Genomic DNA, 19,934 nt, shown 5'->3' with positions numbered 1-19,934 from the left:
AAGGCTTTAGCCAGCTAAGCATGAAACTTAATTATGATTAATATTATGTTTTAGTAATTTTTTATGTGCTTTTATTTTTGCATTTAACAATGATTTATTAAACCAAATAATTTTCCTTTAAAGCCAAAGTTTCCAAAGATTCTTAACCGTAGAGAAAAATGATTTTAAAAAAACAATTAAGATTACGTGGTTATAAAAACTTGAATTTTGTATTAATTGATTTTATAATTTCAGGACTTTGAAATAATTTCATCAATAAATCTATAATCAAACCTGCTGTTGAAACTTGATGGTTCCTGGTATTGGGGGTTTGTATGTTCGCCAACAGATCTCGAGAACTTCCCGCTAATTCGGAAGTCACACTCAACCAAAGTGTCATGGTTGAGACACTTTTATCCTTTCCTTTCCTTTTGCGGAAATGCCAATTTGCGTAATTGATTGCACACCTATTATGTAATATGGAGAGTTTTTTTGGTATTCCTAGTGAATTGTCTGTGTTCAGTCAATGGTAAATATACAGAAGAAGGGATTTACAATTTTAAATTCAGATATACCTAGTATCCACCATCATTAACAGAGACTAATATACCTAGTATCCACCATCATTCACATATACTAATATACCTAGTATCCACCATCATTCACAGAGACTAATATACCTAGTATCCACCATCATTCACATAGACTAATATACCTAGTATCCACCATCATTCACAGAGACTGATATACCTAGTATCCACCATCATTCACATAGACTAATATACCTAGTATCCACCATCATTCACTTAGACTAATATACCTAGTATCCACCATCATTCACAGAGACTGATATACCTAGTATCCACCATCATTCACAGAGACTAATATTCTACTTACTAAAGTTTTGCTTGATCAAGTCGTAAAACTGAAAAGTTTATGTTTATTTGCCTTCCTCTTCTATGTATAGCATTAAAGTCAGTGGCGTGCCAGGGTTTTGCCTGGAGTTGCAAAAACGCACCCAAATTTTTTGACACCCTCCTTTAATAAAGTGTTATTTTAGTCTTAGGGGGTGGATACACCTTGACACCATTTGAGGAAACAGCAGGAATTTAAGGGATGAGACAATGGATGCTAAAACTATACATATCCACAATGATGATAAACAAATTATCTCTTCAGTAGATTAAAATTATTGGTTTAGTTTACAGTCCAAAATCCCCTTCTTCTCCCAAAAAATGGAGTTTCTAGCCTGTTGCCAAAGACAGATGGCTAATTTGGAATATTTCTCTGAACACTTAGCATCAATTTTCTATGTCCGCACACCTTTTCTATAATGATCATACCATACTCCCACTTTTTTATAATTTAGCAAAATGCGTTTTTAATTCTATGCTTCTTTTCAATGTTTTTGAAACATCTCTCTTTCCCAGAAGCTATTTCAATACACAGAACTACAAAAAATTTATAGAAGGAATGTATTTCTTCTGTTAAATAATCAGACTATTTATAAAAGCTTATTTTCAATAAATAATACAACTTTATTTATAAGTGCATTTTGATTTCAAGACATTATGTAAAGATTATTACAATATGTATCAAAAGAGCTTGACTTTGTCTAAAAGAAAAACTTTCTATATAACATTGTTCTATGTGCCAATATTGCCATAAACATTTCTACTTCTGTATTGTCTATCAGGTAGACATAGTTTATCTAAAACAAAAAATGTTCTCTATCCAATTTTCTAAATGATAAGAATTTCTTTTATATTGAATCTCTGCCCCCACTTTGATATATCGTTTATTTTTAAAAATTTTATCAAGAACAGCATATATTGAGTGTAAACCATAATTTAATTTGCTAAATGTTAAAGTATTTTTCTTGGAATGAACTATCCACCCCCTGACTGTCTCAATACTTTTCTCTTTGTGGTAACCCTTAAATTTTGAAAATAAAATACATTTACATAAATTGGTAATTGTAATACATATAAATTCATAATCTTTAACAAAATTATGAACAGTTCATATCTTTGTAATGTGAATAATAGTTCACGTGTCCCTAGTCTTTATTAGCTATTTTTAGAGTCTAGAAAGGTTTTTTTAACTTAGACTAAATGTTAATAATTTAGATTTAAAGCAGGCATTTGACGTTCGTTGTATTGTTTTTCTTTTTTAAACTAAATATTAATTGAAATTACAGAGCCGTCCGCATATAAAGAGGGCAATTTTCTGCTTTCCCTATATTTTAGTACGGACAAAGTCAGTTTTAGAGTTACTTTGCAGATTTTACACAAACAAACATACATATTCACTTATTTTAGTGCATCTGTACAAGGATAAGGGAAAAATTATCAATCTTGAGAACTTTTTTAAGACGTTGGAGTTTTTATATTCAAGGTGTGTTTTAGAAGAGTTTAACATTTAGATTTTCTAATGTATTTTTTCCTCAGATTTTTTTAATTTGCTTCAAATTGATTATACATGAACAGTTATCTATCGTATCGTATAATATACAGCTTTCCGCGGATATTAATATGATAAATTACAAGATTAAAACCAGTTTTGTTAGCCCGGAGGGACTAAAGTATTTAGTATGGCCGAGAACCAGTTCTAAACCAGCAGATATTAACCTGTTTGGAAGCCATACTAGAAATATTTTTTATTATCTATTTACATTTTCCTTATTCATGACATCTTATATTTTTATTTTGACCAAACGTCAAATATTGCATTATCATCCATCAATTATTCAACAGAAACAAACATATTCACTTCCAGAGAAGCGCAGCAATATTTATTTGAACAAGAATCTTTGTGGAGAAGACAAAGGATGATAAAATAATGACCATCCTCAAAGATGAAACTTCGTCTGTAGATTAAAATTTTTGGTTGAAAAGTTTTGACACTGCTAAATCAATAAAGATTTGATAAAAGTACCAAAAGTTTTTATTCTGGGCGACCGTGATCATAAACCTTTGGGTACCAGTATATCTAAAAGTTTAATGCCTCCTCCCTCCCTGGGTATTACTGTTTCCAAGATTGATATATCTATGTTAAAATAGGTATACATAGTTACTAAACAACTAAAATATTATTGAAAGAATAGTTATTTCTCGCATCGTATTATATTCGTAGAAAGCTGGATATAATACGATGCTAGACATAGTTTTTTCGTATGGATGAGAACCGGTTCCTATCCACCGGATTCGAATTAATAAGAGAAACATTATTAGTAGTTAGAGATGGAATTTTTTTTAAATCACTCAAAAATATTTATATTACAACATTACAATGCAAGGAAGAGAATTATAGAGTAGCTAAGCTTCTAACAGTATTTGAACTACAAAAACTCCACACTAGACTTACTCTTACAATCTCTAGCTACCTCTGTGACAAAATATCAACTTCAAAAGAAAAATCCTGTGAACGCGTCTCACAATAAAAGAGTTAATTGTCTCTGACAAAGGACTGATTATAACACTAGTCAAAAAAAAGTTTTATAATAACCCTTTCTTATTCGTTGGTTTGACAATGTTAGGAACTTTCATCGATCTACAGAAGGGGTAATTTTTTGTATCGTCATTTGGAATGTACAACAAATGTATCGGTCATTGTCTGTTCCTTTAGATCCCTGGTCTCTGTCCCTACATGTATCTACCCACATACATGAGAAACCATATGATTATGCATCAGTAGTATCCACACATTTTATGTATTGGTAGCCAATTATAATATATGCATGTTTCAATTTTTAGAAGCGCAGCAATAATTATTTATTGCGTATTTATTTATTTCTAAAATGAAAAGCTATACTAAAGGGGGGCATTTTAAAAAAAAAGATAGAAAAAGACGTGTTACTTGCCTTGTGGGGAGCTCTAATCATCAATTAACTTAACCTTAAAGGAAGGATAAAAAATAAAATGTTTTTTTTGGGGATTGTATTTGTTTTTAAGATTATGTAAGTATACATAAATAATCTAAAATTTTTGAAGGTTGATAATTATACATATAAGTGCATTTGATTTCAGCACGTTCTGTTACTTTTTATCAGGAAAAAAAAATAGAATAAAGGAATTGGATATTATACATATGTAAAAAATTTTAGTTATTTTTTGTTTTTTTTGTCCCTTAATATCTCGGTAACCACATGCAAAGAACCGATATTTAGTTCTAGGAAATGTTTTAGACTATGCTCTGCAACCTCCCTCCCGCTTCAGATACAAAGCCACTAGATTGAGCCCCAGCCTCTAGTAGGTGAACAAAATATGACAAATTGTATAAGGCAATAATCTAAACATTAACAAGTGTACTGGATTATTCTTTAATGCAAAGAATTTCAAAATCATTATTTTATAATGGACAAACTAACATTGAAATAATGACATGCTTTGCATTTTGGGAGGCTTTGTCATGGTAATGTTATTTAATAATGAAAAAAATCGATAATCCCTTATTCCCTGACGATTTTCTGCTTGGTCATGCATCGACATTTTACAATTAAACCTTTAATTTGATGCTTTAATCGTTAACAGGGGTGATACATAGTGTAAATGAGTAATCACATCGCCAAGCCCATACTAAAGGGCTCATGGAGTGTGGGGGGGGGGGGCCGGGGGGGAGGGAGTGGACCCTCTAGCTGTAAATTTAAAAAGTAAAAAACAGGGAGAAAGATTATTTTTTTATTTTATAACACTGCTATTTTATTGTTATGTGAGAAAGAACACTTAATCATACTAATCATGTATCTCTTAATTTATTTACAACTATGTCAATCTTTTTAATTAAAAAAGTTTTTCTCGTATTCATTCGAATCCGGGGATAGGAACCGGTTCTCATCCATACGAAAAAACTATGTCTAGCATCGTATTACATCCAGCTTTCTACGAATATAAAAATGTACAATCATAAGATTAAAATCATTTTTTTAGCCCGTGCCTTCGGCACCACGGGGCTAAAAAACTGGTTTTAATCTTATAATTGTACATTCTATATCCGCGGAAAGCTGTTTATAATACGATGCGAGAAATAACTATTATTCACTTGTTTTAATTAGCTACTAAACAAACCAGGGATTTGAAAGTGTAAAGTAAATGGATGATAAATTGATGTTCATCCCTAGCGATGATAACAAAATTACTCTTTCTGCAGATTAAATTTATAGGTTGAAGTGTTTGGAAACTAAAAGTTAGGAAGGATGCTGTACGTATTGGTGCAAAAAATGGGGACAATTTTTAAAGGTCCTACCAAACGTAGGAGTCCCAAACGTCGGAGTGGACAAACGCAAGAGTCCCAAACGCAGGAGTCCCAAACGTCGGAGTGGACAAACATAGGAGTGGGAAAAACGTCGGAGTGGACAAACGTCGGAGTGGACATTGCTTAAGTAAAACGCAGGAGTGTCCGCTATTTTAATAATATGACAATTTTTAAATTTGTTTATACCCCTGTCTACAAAATAATGGTTTTGGCCGCAGCGCTCGGCCCCCTAGCCTGCCTAGCCGCAGCGCTCGGCCCCCTGGCCTATAACCTAACCTAACCTAACTAAGAAAAATAAGGGGACCGAATAAAGGGGGGGGGGGGGAGATGTTGGATAAAAAAATTTAAAATTGAAAAAAAAATCAAAAATAAAAGAAAAATTCAAAATTGAAAAAAATATTTTGGGACTCCTGCGTTTGTCCACTCCGACGTTTGTCCCAAAAATCCTGCGTTAGTCCACTCCGACGTTTGTCCCACTCCGACGTTTGGGACTCCTGCGTTTGTCCACTCCGATGTTTTTCCACTCCTACGTTTGGGACTCCTACGTTTGTCGTGGAATCTTTTTAAATTGATTTAACGGGGCTGTTTATTTACGTCACAAGTGAGGGGAAAGAAAAGGGAAGGAGGAAAGAAACCCTCTAGAAAAGAGATGGGGGTATGACGTCACACGCCAAAACAATTTGAAATTTGTCCCCATTTTTTGCACCAATACGTACAGCATCGTTAGGAAGGAACCTTTAAAAGCACTCACGGATTTAGAGCAAACGAATAAGAAAACGCAGTTGTAAAACGTTGGGTACCAGTTTGATTTATTTTCAATTGTCCCCTCCCTCAATGTAAACGAACACTCATCGATTACAATTTTCTTTAGGAAGTAAAATAAGGGGGTCAGTTATTAATACCAACAAAAGTAACGTGCCCAGGAAAATAGAAATCAATTTTGAAATCTATATTAATGAAGGAGGGTAAGGTACATATACCAAAAGTCTTTGGTCCCTTGCAGGGAAGGAGGTTAGTATGGACTGTAAATTATACTGGTACCCATAGTTTCATAAACAAGTTTTTTCATTCGTTCGATGGAAAATCTTTAAATAGTTTAAATCTTAAACAGTTTATTTTATAACTAGCGGATACGCCCCTAGTAGCCTCTAGGGGCACTTAAGGTAAGAGAGGGAAAAGTTGAACTGATCCCATTTTAAATTTGAGTTTCAAGAGTAAAAAAATATTTTTTGGGGGGAAGTATGAAAAGACACCCTCCCCAAAAATAGTTTAAAACCTTCCCAGGACCTATGAGAAGCCTAACTGTAAAGGAGAACAATATCGGTTTAGCAGTTAGCGAGATCCTTCGGGACAGACAAAAAACGCTTACTACTTTATATAATAGGATTTAGATCTACAAATGGATCCAATGCAATCCTTTCCGACAAACAGACACACTCACTTTATGGTTAGGCTTTGTTTTCAAAAAACTAAATATCAAACCAATCAGAATTTTGAAAAGAAAAAGAAACTTCTATGTGACAGGGAAATTTTCTTTCTATGTTTTTCTAAATTTTCCAAGAGTTAATAGAATCAGCAAACAAAACACGAATATTCTTCTAACATCCAAATTAAGTGTTCATACAATAATACTATTTTTTTCTAAATGTTTTTTATATCAATTAGACTCGCCACTAGAGACCTCTAGGGGACCCTTAATTTTCATAATTAGTTTTTAAAAAGAAAAAGTAAAAAACTTTGAGGGAGAAAACTTTTTTTAAGGGGCAATTTCTCTTTAAGGTAACCTCTTATGCTTCCATTTACCAATAGCTTCACTATGAAGGAGAACCACATCAAACTAACACGAGACACACACACACATCATGTTACTTTGATTAAAAATTTAAAAAGCTTCACCATAAATATTCTGTAGATTTTTTTTAAATTAACAAAGATAGAACTCGAGGAAGTAACCTAATCTTACAGCGGTTTTCAAAACCTAAAGCTTCAGACGGGCAAACATTTTATATTATTCTAGTTTCTTCGCCTCTAGCCTCTAGAAGAGGGCGAAGGAGGTCAGGAAAATAGCCTAAAACCACTTAAAGACATTTATATACCTTCCCTTAAAAGTGCAATTTATTTAGACCAGCAGTTTAAGAGATCTTTAGCTTCTGACAAACAAACCTTACTACTTTATATTGTGTTTTTTACAGTGATTGTTTAAACTCTAGAGAAAATTTTGTTTTCGGATTTGTTATTCCCTATAGCTTGTATAAGCATCAAGTTTATACATGGTGTCTGCTTAGAATAATAATTCTACAACAATATCATTTTATGTTATCAACCCTTGTTTTCGGGGCTGCGAGGTTATTCGGATTTTTAAAATATTCAATACAATTTTTCATCTTTTGCCTTTAGTGTCGCAGCTACTGCCACAAACTGAAACACTTCTGTAAGTAAGGGTGGCGCTATTATATGTTTTAAACGCTTGGGTCGCCTCCGGGTTCCAGGGACAAATGTAATCCTTTATCACAGAACCACAATCTCTCACCAATGTCACCTTTCCAGATCAGCGACGCATTAATCCCTGTTTTGACAAATATATTTAACCTTAGAATGGTGATATTATTTTACACCGATCCTAAACCCAAATACATTTAAGGGATAATCTTTTTCCTATAAGCCCTATTCCGAAAATGGTATTAAAATATTATCGATAACTTTATGCTGTTATTTTATTCTAAGAATCCTTTTATTCCTAGGTAGCTAACTCTGCCAACACTTTTGGACTGGAAGGATCTGTTGTGATTACTAGAGCCATGCGAACATGACTACAACATTCCGTTCTGCTGCCTACAACCCCGTGAGGCGTGAGATTCTTTGTTAGGTACCTTTGTCAGGTAAGAAAGTCACTAGGTCTAGCTCCGAACCGATCTTCCAGAGTATTAACAAAGCAAAACTACCTTTAAGACGTGAACTTATTCAGAGTTCTAATCCGAAAATGTTAAATTGTCCGAATAGATAACGATCTCCAACTTTCCTATACTTCAGAAGCTGGGGGAGGATACAGTTGTTAGTATCGGCCGTCAGATAGCGTGCTATCATCAACCGTTGGTAGCCGAGCCACCACCGTACCTTCCCTGTGTTATTCCTATTTAGCCCCGTAGTGACTTGCGACTTGCTGGTACCTAGTACCGCGCTATAGGAGTTCTCTTCAGAAGAAAATTTGGAGATAACTATCCGTCCGGATGCCTAAGCCTTTAGGCCCTAAGAAGGCCCTATTCTTAAATTTATCTCAATTGACCAACATTAAAATGATATTCTATAATTTATTTAACAAAGTATTATGAACTTATCTAACAAAACTTTTTATTTTTTAGGTGTGTTCCAAATGTAAAATCCTAAGTTTGAGCCGCCAAGACTCTCAAGAAAATTCCAAAGAAAGAGAAGGGAGTCTTCCCTTAAATTTCAGAAATTTCAAAAAGAGTTTGTGTGATATATATAAATTCCGTAAAACGACTGACTGTTTCTCTTTTCCAGGTTTACTTTTATAGGCCCGAAAGCCTTAGGAAAAAGAGAGACAAAAAGGATGACTTTTATTTTTGTGTTGATTTTTATGTTTTATAGAAATTGGCGACCTGATTATTAAGATTTTGCATTTAAAAGTGTGTGCATATCTCAACTAAATTACAATAATCATTTCATAAATTAGTAAGATCACATTTTATTTTATTTTACATCAAGAATACATTAAACTATTGGTTTCAAATTAGTTTTTCTAATGATGTTTTTTTTTTAATGTCATCTTTAATTTTACAAATTTTCATTCTTTTAATTTAGTTTGTTTATCACGAAACCTCTAATTTTATGATTCTTGTGTTGTTTTACTAATGTTAATTTATACTGACAATATTTGCTAATAATTTTTTAGCTGTACTATGACCATTCTATTAAAAAGGGTTATTGTCTCTCACTTTACCTTTTAGGGTCTTCGTTTTATAGATCTTATTTCCCCATTTTAATAAATAGGTCTTTATACATGCTTTTTTACTTAAAAGTTATATTAAATTGTTTTAAATTTGTCTAATTTTGATAATATTTTTATAGTCTTTTATTTGCATTAGAATAAATACATAATTTAAGGTATGGGTTGGGTTTTTCCCCAGTAAAGCTACTCTACAAGTTATTCATAGAATCGGTTTAGGGGAAAAGGACGAACCATGTACCCCCCTCAAAAAGAAAAGCTCGATTATAACACGTTTCAGGAGGCTAAAAATGACCCGTGTTTCATACAGCCTTGTTTTTTGAGGTGTTTTAAATCATAGGATATCTTTCGTTTATTATTTTAATGATTTTTTTGTTGTTTTTTTTTTTTTTTTTACACGGACGTACTTTTAATATAATATTAGGTTTTTAAAACATGATTTTAAGTTATGTTTCAAATAATTCTTTTATATACTATGTTAAAAAGTAGAAGGCCCTTTAAAACTTATACCAAAACATTAAGGTCGTCTTACCTACATTGGTAAGCGCACGGATGTAATGAATGCCGCGTTAAGTTTTGAACACTCTATTTATATGACGCATTAAATGGCGTCTAATTTTGTTATGGTAGCTAGACGCTGGAAATTTTTCATTTTAAAAAGGGAAGAATTAAGCTAAAAAATGCCTTTTTAGGCTCTATTCAGTGAAAAATATGATAAAAATATATAATTTTCTAAACGGCTAATTTCTTTTTGGTGATAAATATTAGTTTTCCCTTAAAATCTCGGTAAAAAGTTTTATAAAAGCCTTCGTGATTAAATTTATATATGTACATGTTATAATATGCATTATATAAGTTAAAAATCAATTGTAACATATTGTTTAGAGTATCATGTTGAACCAAGCTGATAAAATTGGGTGTACTCGGCTTTGGTTGGTAAAAATGTTGAAACAAAAAGGCGTTGATTAATGAAGAAATAAGTACACCATTACTGGTAAACTAATTTTTGTTTTGTTTCTTAAGGCTAAAATTTAATTTCTTTATGTGTTGACTATTTAGCAATTTAAACTATTATTACATAATTTGTCTTTATATTTTTTATCACTTATTTATTAATCCATTTCTATTGGGAAGAGTTAAAAAATAGAAAGACATTCCATTAATTAATTATCTTTTATACAAATTTGGTCATTTTATTACTATTTTATTCGAAAGTTCGTTTTTTAAGGTCATTAATCTTATGCTACGTTTTTATTATATAATATTTAGTCCTTCCTTTATCTCTCACTAAACAGATGTTTTTTAGACTAAATTTTATATGTATTTTTTAAAGAAACAATATTTTTAAAATGTTGTTTTCCATAAAATTGCAATCATATTCCTGCATTATGACCTGAACATAATTATTTATCAATGATTGAATTTTATGTGTTTTAAAAATTGGATTTATTCTTTTTTGATTAGATCTAAAAATTGAATTTCTTATTTTTTCAGGCCCTTTTGCAGTAGTTTGGCTGTTTTTTGTTCTTGATTGTAGTCGTAGTTTGGGCTCTCAATTTTTGGTAAGTATCAAATTTGTAACTTTTTTATTTTTGACCTTTAAAACACTAGTTTTACTATATTGAACTAATGTCAAGTGGACAAATATGATAGCCTCGTCATATTCATCTCCTTTCTACTAGTTGTACATTATATAACATTATGTGTGTTGAAAAAAAAAATATAAGGTCCACATCAAATTCTTGGGAAATTGTTTTAAAGAGCAGCTGGGTTGTCTCAGTTTATTTGTTATGGGCCAAATATTTTTCCAACAATTACTTTTGTTATTTTATTTTATTTCCATATCTAGCTAGTTATAGAGTAGTTTTATTTAAACTGTTATAGTTCTTTTTACGCGTTAGCAAAAGCTACATATTTTATTGATTTTATCCTATTTTATAAAGTAGTAAGCCTTTTTTGTCTGTAGCGAAAGATCTCGCCAACCGCTGAACCGATATGGTTCACCTTTACAATGAAGCTTCTTATATGTCTATGGAAGGTTGTAAACTATTATGGGTGAAAAGACCTCACACATTAATTGCCCCTAGAGGCTTCTAAGGGCGTAACCGCTAGTAGGTATATGAAGTATTTTACATTTATCTCATAGTCGGTTCTAATTTTGTAAAAATTACTTAGATCCTTTCAGATATAAATAATAAACTCTTAAAAAGTCCTTTTATAAAAAAAAATAGCTAAAAACCCGACTATACAGTCAAAAAGACCCTAAAGTTAGTTGCTATTGCATAAATTTCAAGCAATATCATATTCCCAGTTTTGTTCTCACTTATTAGTTTCAATCTCTCGCTGTCATGAGTCATCAGAAAGTTCCCAAAATAGGCATTAAATATTGAGAGATTGTCATAGAGTCTTAATTCTTTTATTATTAGTACAAGTATAAGTTTCCCTGGTAGCCATACTGTATATATTTAGGAGGAATCCAGTCAAATCACCCCACGAAGACTGAGAGAAGGCTTCCCTAACAAAACTAAAGTTTAATAATTTAAAATATGTCAAGGTAAAGTCACGCAACCTATTTCTTCACCACAGAGCAAAAATTAAGTGTCGGAAATAATGTTAATTACTTACAAAACTTAAATTTATACTAAAATGTAAGTGTTTAATGCAAAAGCCATTTTTATTTTCAAATTCATTTTTAGTAAAGAATATTTAATTTTGTAGAAAGTAGAAATGGGAAAAATATTATCCAATCTATATATGTGATTAACCTATGACGCACAAAAGGTTCAAATCTCTATATTCGTTGTATCAGTCTAACGTCGCCCGTCGGCCATCTTACTAAGAGCAAGGGAAAACAGTCTACATAAAAACTTAAAGAAAATTGTTATTTTTTAGTACAGAATATGCATTTAAATCAATTCAAAGCATTTATAAAAACAATTTGAACTTTTTTATTTCCAATTTTAGTAGTTTTCAACAACTTATTTTGTTTCTTTTAAGAAAAGATTGGTTAAATTAACTATCGTGAAAAAGTTTTCAAAATGTAATATTAAACTGTTTCTGCGGAGATACAAGGTAAAACAAATATTAAAATAGTCAGTTCATTTACCCAGCGAAGCCGTACATGTAAAGATTTCATTTAAACCAAAATTGAAGATATGATTCCATTGAATTCACTGTTCCTATTTAATTGTAAAGAACCAATAAATGGGTACCGTAACAGCCTCCAAGTTAACTTTAAAAGCATTGTAGTCCATTAAAAGTTTGGGCTTAATTTGATATTATCAAGGCCTGGAATTAGCTGAACCTAAGAAGAGTGGATCTGACCTCCCCATCTCTAGTGGAGAACTTTGTTGGTGCCCCTCGTGATGGATCAGAAGGAAAGTCTGAGCACGAAGAACCATAGGTAAAATGTTGTTGATTGGTTAGCTACCTAATGAAATTTGGAATCAAAGTTATAGTGTAGATTGCGGCCTATCCAAATATCACCTAATTATGTAAGTAAGTTTTTCATTCTTTGACTAATGAACCATTGGATTGTTTTAATGAAATGTACTATTCTGAAAAGCCCTAAATCGAAAAAAGACTTTAAAAAGAAATTAACAAAGCAATGCAAACTTTAGTATTTTATTTATGTATTATACTTTATTGTTTTATTTGTAGTTCATTTATAACAACCTAATTTTGTTATTTTATTTTAGGTTGTTTAGAACCGCTGTATTCCACCTGAATAAACGAGTATGAAAAGCTTCCCTGACTGTTCCACTGTCAGCTGTTTATTCTGGGACACCTGCCGCACTGCTACATCTCCAACTAGTGGGTTGTGGTACACATACAAAGTAAGTATATCATTGCATGTAATGGGTAAATTATGAATGGGAAATATATATTATTTGAGTGTTTTTCACCTAAATTTTTCAGCTCTCTGTTGAGTTTCCTATCCCTATTTCTCTGATAGTTGAAAAAAGGAAAGTTTTTTAATATTCTTTACAGGGGAGAAAAAGGTTGATTGAAGATATCGAAACTTTTAATTGCCGTCTTCTTTTTTGAGTATTTTTGTTAGGAAGAGATAAAAATGGACCATTTCAAAATATTTGAAGTCTTTAGTAGTTTAGTCTTAAACAGTCATTCGTTGGTTTTTTGTCTCAAGTATGAGACTGATATGGTTCTCCATTTTCGGATCCTAGGAAATTGATGATTACTAGCTGTTTTTTCTGGTGTTATCCTATAATAAAAGAGTTAGAAACCTGGAATAAAATTATTAAATATTATTATTGTTCCAATTAAAGTAGTAGAGTGTGTATCTATCTTAGCTTTACATTTTTTAAAAACATGGATATCTTGATTTAATTTAGGAGGTGGTGTGGTAGTGTTGTAGTCCAAAAAGCTGTTTTTTCTTCCAATAAAAGATTATTGAGCAAAGAATAAAACGTTTTTAACTTTTTTAGATTTATGCACTGCACACCAACGACAACGTGATTAGACACCTTGCCAAGTTTTTTTACATCATAAGAGCAACATCCTCTTTCACTTTTAAATTATAGCTTTTTTAATGATACAATAGATATATGGAGTATTAGACCGATACTTAAAAGATTGATTTTTCTAAAATTGTATAGCTATTTTAATATTTTTTAATTGTTCTTATTTTTCAGTTGTTTTGAGAAAGAAGATGAGATTTTTTGGGATTTGTTTGGGCCGCTATTTATCCGCCAAGACAACCTACATGGAGCAGAATGTTCCTGTCCTGGAACAAGGTTCCAAGAAGCGTGGTGTTTGCCGCTATTTGTGGGATGACGATGTAGGAGATCCTTTCTAATTTGGTTTTGTTATTTTATTTGGTAAGTTATAATTCTTTGATGAATTTTTAAGTATCGAACTCATATTTAATATTGGATAAGAGACTGTGTTTCTTCAAAACAACTAATAATTTTATCTTGTTGTTAATTTTAAAATAATGGTGTTTTAATTACAAAGTTTTTTGGTTTTTTACTATTGTCTTATTCATTATTGTCTCATTTTACAATTATTTTTTCTTTGTTTTAGATTATCATGTAGCTGTTTAGCTATTTGTTCTGCCGTTTTTTCACTTATTGGGCTTTGTTGTTGGTGTACAAAATTTACTTAAGATAGCAGTTATGAGGTAATGATATTATCATTTAGACTCAATTTAGATGGGTATTAATTTAAAATATTTTATTTGTTCGTAATTTATGAGCTGTATAAGTTTTCATAGAATGATAAAAAAATTGGTTTATATTTATAATGGATTTTATGATGAGAAAAAAGTATTCTGAACAAGAGTAGAACAAGAGTGTAGTGCAGATAATTAAATCCTAATGTTTTTAGATGTAATTTTTTAAGTGTGAATGTCTTTTGGCTTATTTTCTGTGTGCTTTTCTTTTTTAAATAATCTTATTTACAGCTTATATTTTGTAGAATATTTTTTAGCTTGATTTAATATTTATTTTTTCTGTTTTTTCAGTCATATCTACTCGGCTCCCAGTTTTAATACAACAACTGTGGTTCCAACATTTCATTGCTGATCAAGTAACTGGTGAATGTCCGCCCTATATTTGATTGCAGACGGAGTAGCCTGTACACTGATTTTCTAGGTGAGTGTTCCTTTTGCTTTTATTTTGGTCCTTTAGGGCCTATGGTGCTCCCATCCCTTTTTATAGGATTGTGAAGCTAAAAAAAGACCCCTTAATTATTTTTTGGGGGATAAGATACATGCATGCTTATTCTTATTTTAGGTGAAGCAAAAAGATTAGGTTTTGATTAATGTAAACAGAATATGTGACTGATATATTTATAATTAGATAGTTATTTGCTTAGCAAAATAACTTCTCCCCCTTTGCAAAAAAAAATTTCGCTCAATTGGAGGGGTTTTAAAATAAGTTAGAGATAAATTTGAGAGTGATTTTTATTGGCTGCTTTATTTTTCAGTTCATTTTGTTGGGAGTTGGGAGGGTGGTTTATATTTTAAAAACTTAAATTTATTTTGTTAATATCATTCTGTATAAAACATATAAGGCATTATTTTCTGTCTTTCTATAGAGTAATTGACATAAGAGACATTGGCCTTTTGACTTATAGATTTAAGACAAGAGTGAAAGAAAGTGATAAAGAGAAGGGTCGACAGAAAGAGAGAAATAATTAATATCGCTTTTTTGTTTTATACTGATAGCTTTGGTGTTTTGTTTTTATTAAGGAGTGTCGTGTAAGGTGAAAAATCAAGGTGTGTGTAAAAAAAATATTGATAAGTAAAGTTTTAGTTTATTTATGTTGATTTTATTTTTATGTTGTGTGAAATGTGCATGTGTCTATTGTTAGATGTTGAATAATGTATTTTAGAGCTATATAGCCTGCGTGTGTGTTCCGCCTAAGTGGCTTGGGAAACAGCTGAGTTGTGGTGTGTAAAATTGCTGCTTTAAAACATATATGTGTAGTTTTCCATTTGTTTTTAAATGACCTTATATTTTTTGTTCATTTTAAAAGTTTAAAATTTTATGGCTTAGCAATTGTAACTTTTTATGTACAAGAAAGAAGATTTGTAAGTGAAGTAAATATTTTAAATGTAGCAAAACAAGGATGACAACATCTATAAATAGCGAAACACAAAAAGGTCATTGATGGTAATATTTACAAGTAGATTTGTAGTGTTTTTATTAATTGATTTATTGGGTAAAATAAACACTAAAACTTGTTTTTATTTATATAATGTTGTCGGTCAAAGTAACTTACTTAAAGGATGCTCATAACTATGGGAAGAATTATTTTGATCATGATATCTTAAAGAGTTTTAAGACTGGTCCAAAAATACCAAAAATATGGGGGAAAATGTAAAAAATATAGAAATAGCCAAAAACCTGCAAAAAGGAAGTCTGATCGTCTTGTCTGTTTTCTTTAAACAACAGGAAATTTTATTTTGCAGCTAAAAAAAAAATCTGGAAATCGTACCATAAACACTGAGGATATGTAAAGAAATAAAAAAATTACAAAAATAGCTTAAAACCTATTCTATTACGCAAAAATTTTGATTGTTTTTATGCGCACGAAAACAAATTTTTCCAATAATTGTCTATTATTTTGCCAAAAATTGACAGAAAAATTATTCGGCGTTTTTATCTTCCTATTTTAAAGAGAATAAGAAAAAAATTTATTTTTAAGGCAAATCGATTTAAAAACTGCTTTCAAGAAATGTTAGAAAGTAATTTAAGATTAAGTTGTCCTAAAACTTAGAAATTGTTATTAATTTATCTTAGGCTTGCGTGTGTGTGTTTAAATATTGCAAGTTGTACTTTCAAAATATGCATTATTTAAAAAAACTAAAATAATTTTGATGAGGTCTGTTTTCTATCTTGACATGTGTCAACTTTTTTCAACACTATATTTATGCATTTACACAAAAATTTTAATTATATTATTTCGGAGCAAAGCATTTCCTTAATTTACTATCTATCAGTTTAATAATATTAGAACCCTCAGAAAAGTTTTTATCATATAAGGTTTTTCAAATTTTACTATAAAAATTCAATTTACTTTCCATAAACAACTAATTTCAAAAATTAAACTGCATTTAGAAATATTCTTTGTTTAGGCCAAAAATATACAAAAAAACTCGCCATTTTATCTACACATCCTAAGAAATACATGTTTCAAAGCATAAAGGCCCTATTCTTTACACAATGATACAACTATTGGCTGCGCCCCTATAAGAGTATTCTTAGGGAAAAGCTTAAACTCATATTTAGGTTCTTAAAACCTTTTACAATGCCATAGATGCTTAGTGCTGTAAAAAGTATGAACAATATTTTAATTAGCTTATAGAAGAACGAAAGGTTGTTAATAGTTAATCATTTTAGCTTGCCACAATGCTATCTCTTAACATCGACTACATTGATTAGGACACAAAGTTATCATTTCAGATGGGGTAATTGGACGTCTGTATTTTGGGGTATAAACGGTCAAATTCCTCTCAACCAATTGCATTAGTTCTCTGGATGGGAAATCTATGTGTTCAGCTGATAACATCAGCTTCCTTAAGGCTTCGGTTAGGACAGATTGGTATTGTCCCTCGGGATAGGTTTCATATTGCCCAATATAATTATTTTCCCCTTCAATTGGAGCTGTCCTTCCTGAAAAATTATCAGCCATTGTCAATCCTCTCAATTGTCCACCTGAGCGTGGCTGGGATAGGCGGGAATGCCCTGACAAATACAGGTGGTAGAACCACCCTGAGCGGTGACGCTGTATTTGCGGGACTTTACAGCCGCGGCTAATAACTTCTCGTCTTTAGGAAATGCACACTCTGATTGTTTATTCTAAAAATATTTAAAAATCATTAAAGATTCTGTTTATTCCTTTATCCCGGATTAATTTAGCCTTTTTTGATTAAGAATAGGAAAATTATTAATTAGTGATTGGGATGTATCAAAATTGTTTAAAAGTTTAGTTAAAAATGGAGAAATAAGCATTGGTTTTAGAGGTATCAGGTGGTAATTTATCATGTATGACTTATTAAAATTATTTTGTAATGGAAAAACTGTGGTTTACCTTAAAAATTGTAAAGCCTAAAAAAAAAAGATAAAATCTTTAAGTCTAAAGTGAAACTTAAATCAAACTTATACCAGATAGAGAGCCTAATCAGCTCAGTCTTATAATGTTGTATAATTTGCAGTTGAAAATTCAAGATAATCAATTTATGTATTTAAAAGTTTGTAAAAAGTTGAATTAAATGTATGTTTTGGAGCGATTTTTAACACACATGTCTAAAAATCAACACATGTGTTCAGAACTAGGTCATAAACCTCAGAATTTATAAATTCATTTTCATAAAAATTATTAGCTAAAATTAGGCTTATTTTCAGGGATCTTAAGGGATAAGACAATGGACGATATTTTGTTGGAAATTTAAGACACATTAAATCATAATTAATGAAAATTGGATTTAATTATACAAGGATCTAAAGGGATAAGACAATAGATGATAAATTTGTTGGACTATTTTGCTACATAAACACATAATTTATGGAAATTGGATTTAGTTAGACTTTTCTTATGGAAATTTTTATTTCTTTTGGGATTAAGTTCATGCTTATTTAATAAGGTCTTGTAATTTTGGATGACACATTTCTGTTCATAATTTTGTCAACTATTAATTTATTATTGTGTGGTGTTTTCTTATTACTGCAAAAAAAAATCTTAATAGCTTTATCTATTTAGTTGTTATTAATTCTTGTATTTACTTTTAGGTATAGTGTTTGTAATTGTATTTTGGAGATTCGAAATTTTCTGAGGAAACTGAAACTGTGAACTGAAAAGAAGATGGCATTGGTGACAGCTGAGAAAATTGCGAAGTTCCTACCAGTTTTACTCTCCATTGGGGCCTCCTGTAATATGCAGATGTACCGGATTTGTCTGCAGAAGTGTGAAGGGCTTGTGGTTACTAATGGAGGTATAGGCAGGTAGGAATTTATTGTTTTTTAAGCAAGAAAAATTTATCTCTAGGTTATATGTTTTCTGCAGTTTTGTGGGGAGTTATTTTATGATTTTGATTGTATGTTGCAGCTTGCTACATAACTAGATATGTCTGTACTTGATAGATACTAGAGAGCATATCTGCTCTAAAACTAGAATTGTCGTCTGTAATTATTTTTTAATTTTCTGCTGAATTTGTTCATTTTATTAAGCACACATAATTGCCCTACTTTATAGTTATAATGATGTCTATTCTTGTTCAAACTTTTTATTATTTTTTCTTGCCTTTTATAAATAAAGCATTAAAGTAATGTATATAGAGCAATAAATAGTATATGTAACAACCACCCCTTCTCAAAGACCTTTTACACGACTTTTGTTTGGGTCTTTGAAATAAGCTGAATCATTCAAAAATGTAAATACAGCCGGGTGCTGGCAAAAGAACCAAGAGCAAATTGCAAACTAATGTTAACTCAAGGACGCCCAAGCTTTTTACTTAGCATGGGGGTAAAATGAGGATTTCTATATGTTCAAGGGGAGTAATGTAAGGTATTTTAAAAAAACTTGAGGGGTGTAAGGGACAAATACACCATTACCCCTTTACTTGGACATCTATGTTTCAGCTATAATGATTTCTGCATTTTGCCTAGTTAATTTCGTTTTTGCATAGTTTAAATACTGTTCATTTGTTAAAAATTATTTTGAAAATTATCTATTGATCTCTTGAAACTGAAAATAACCCAATACTTGAAATAAGGACATAGTTAATTTGCCACCCCCACAAGAAAGATCTCAACCATTTATGGAAAAATAATCGAAAACAACGTAAATACAGGCAAAAATTAAATTTGGGAACATCTGCAATATATTAGTTCTACATTTGTCGCTAGATGTCACTAAAAACTTGATAATTTTGATTTTCCACAAAGTATTCATATCATTTGGAAAAATGTCTTATCACAAATAACTAGGTTTAAAAATGCAGTATTGTAAATCAGAAAAGATGATTATGAGTATAATGGCAGTTTTAGATACTTCACATAAGTTTAGATAGAAATGACAATTTTTCACTAAAATTGTCCCTTTCTTTTTCTAAAAGCAGTAAAAAGCATTAAACAGCTAAACTTAGAAAGCAAAATTTAATGAAATTATTTTTCGTCTGCAACGCTCTAGGTCTATGCATTTGGAAATCAAATAATATGCTCTTTATACATTTATACTATAAATTTACTAATGAAACTCTGTGTCTCATTGTATA

The 19,934-nt window shown here is 31.0% G+C and overlaps 2 long non-coding RNA genes across 5 annotated transcripts; one reads left to right on the top strand and one right to left on the bottom strand.

Annotated features, from left to right (window-relative positions):
* Positions 1–10,060: 10,060 nt before the first annotated feature.
* On the top strand, positions 10,061–14,811 carry LOC145325024 (uncharacterized). Of its 4 annotated transcripts, none has more exons than XR_013881379.1 (8): positions 10,061–10,190; positions 10,691–10,758; positions 11,666–12,268; positions 12,483–12,599; positions 12,895–13,032; positions 13,849–14,034; positions 14,240–14,336; positions 14,679–14,811. It is a non-coding gene; the product is annotated as an uncharacterized LOC145325024 (long non-coding RNA). The 4 variants fall into 4 exon arrangements; XR_013881380.1 differs by having other exon boundaries at positions 10,062–10,190; positions 11,666–11,750; XR_013881378.1 differs by having other exon boundaries at positions 11,666–12,599.
* On the bottom strand, positions 12,171–12,765 carry LOC145325026 (uncharacterized). The gene is made up of 2 exons (XR_013881382.1): positions 12,627–12,765; positions 12,171–12,212 (listed from the first exon to the last, which is right to left on the bottom strand). It is a non-coding gene; the product is annotated as an uncharacterized LOC145325026 (long non-coding RNA).
* Positions 14,812–19,934: the final 5,123 nt, after the last annotated feature.

The sequence above is a fragment of the Acartia tonsa genome, chromosome 7, assembly GCF_053477335.1.
Source record: "Acartia tonsa isolate MP-2025a chromosome 7, ASM5347733v1, whole genome shotgun sequence".
In the NCBI taxonomy this organism is placed as follows: Eukaryota; Metazoa; Arthropoda; class Copepoda; order Calanoida; family Acartiidae; genus Acartia; species Acartia tonsa.
Note: the sequence above shows the minus strand (reverse complement) of the source record. Positions and strands in the feature narration are given on the sequence as shown.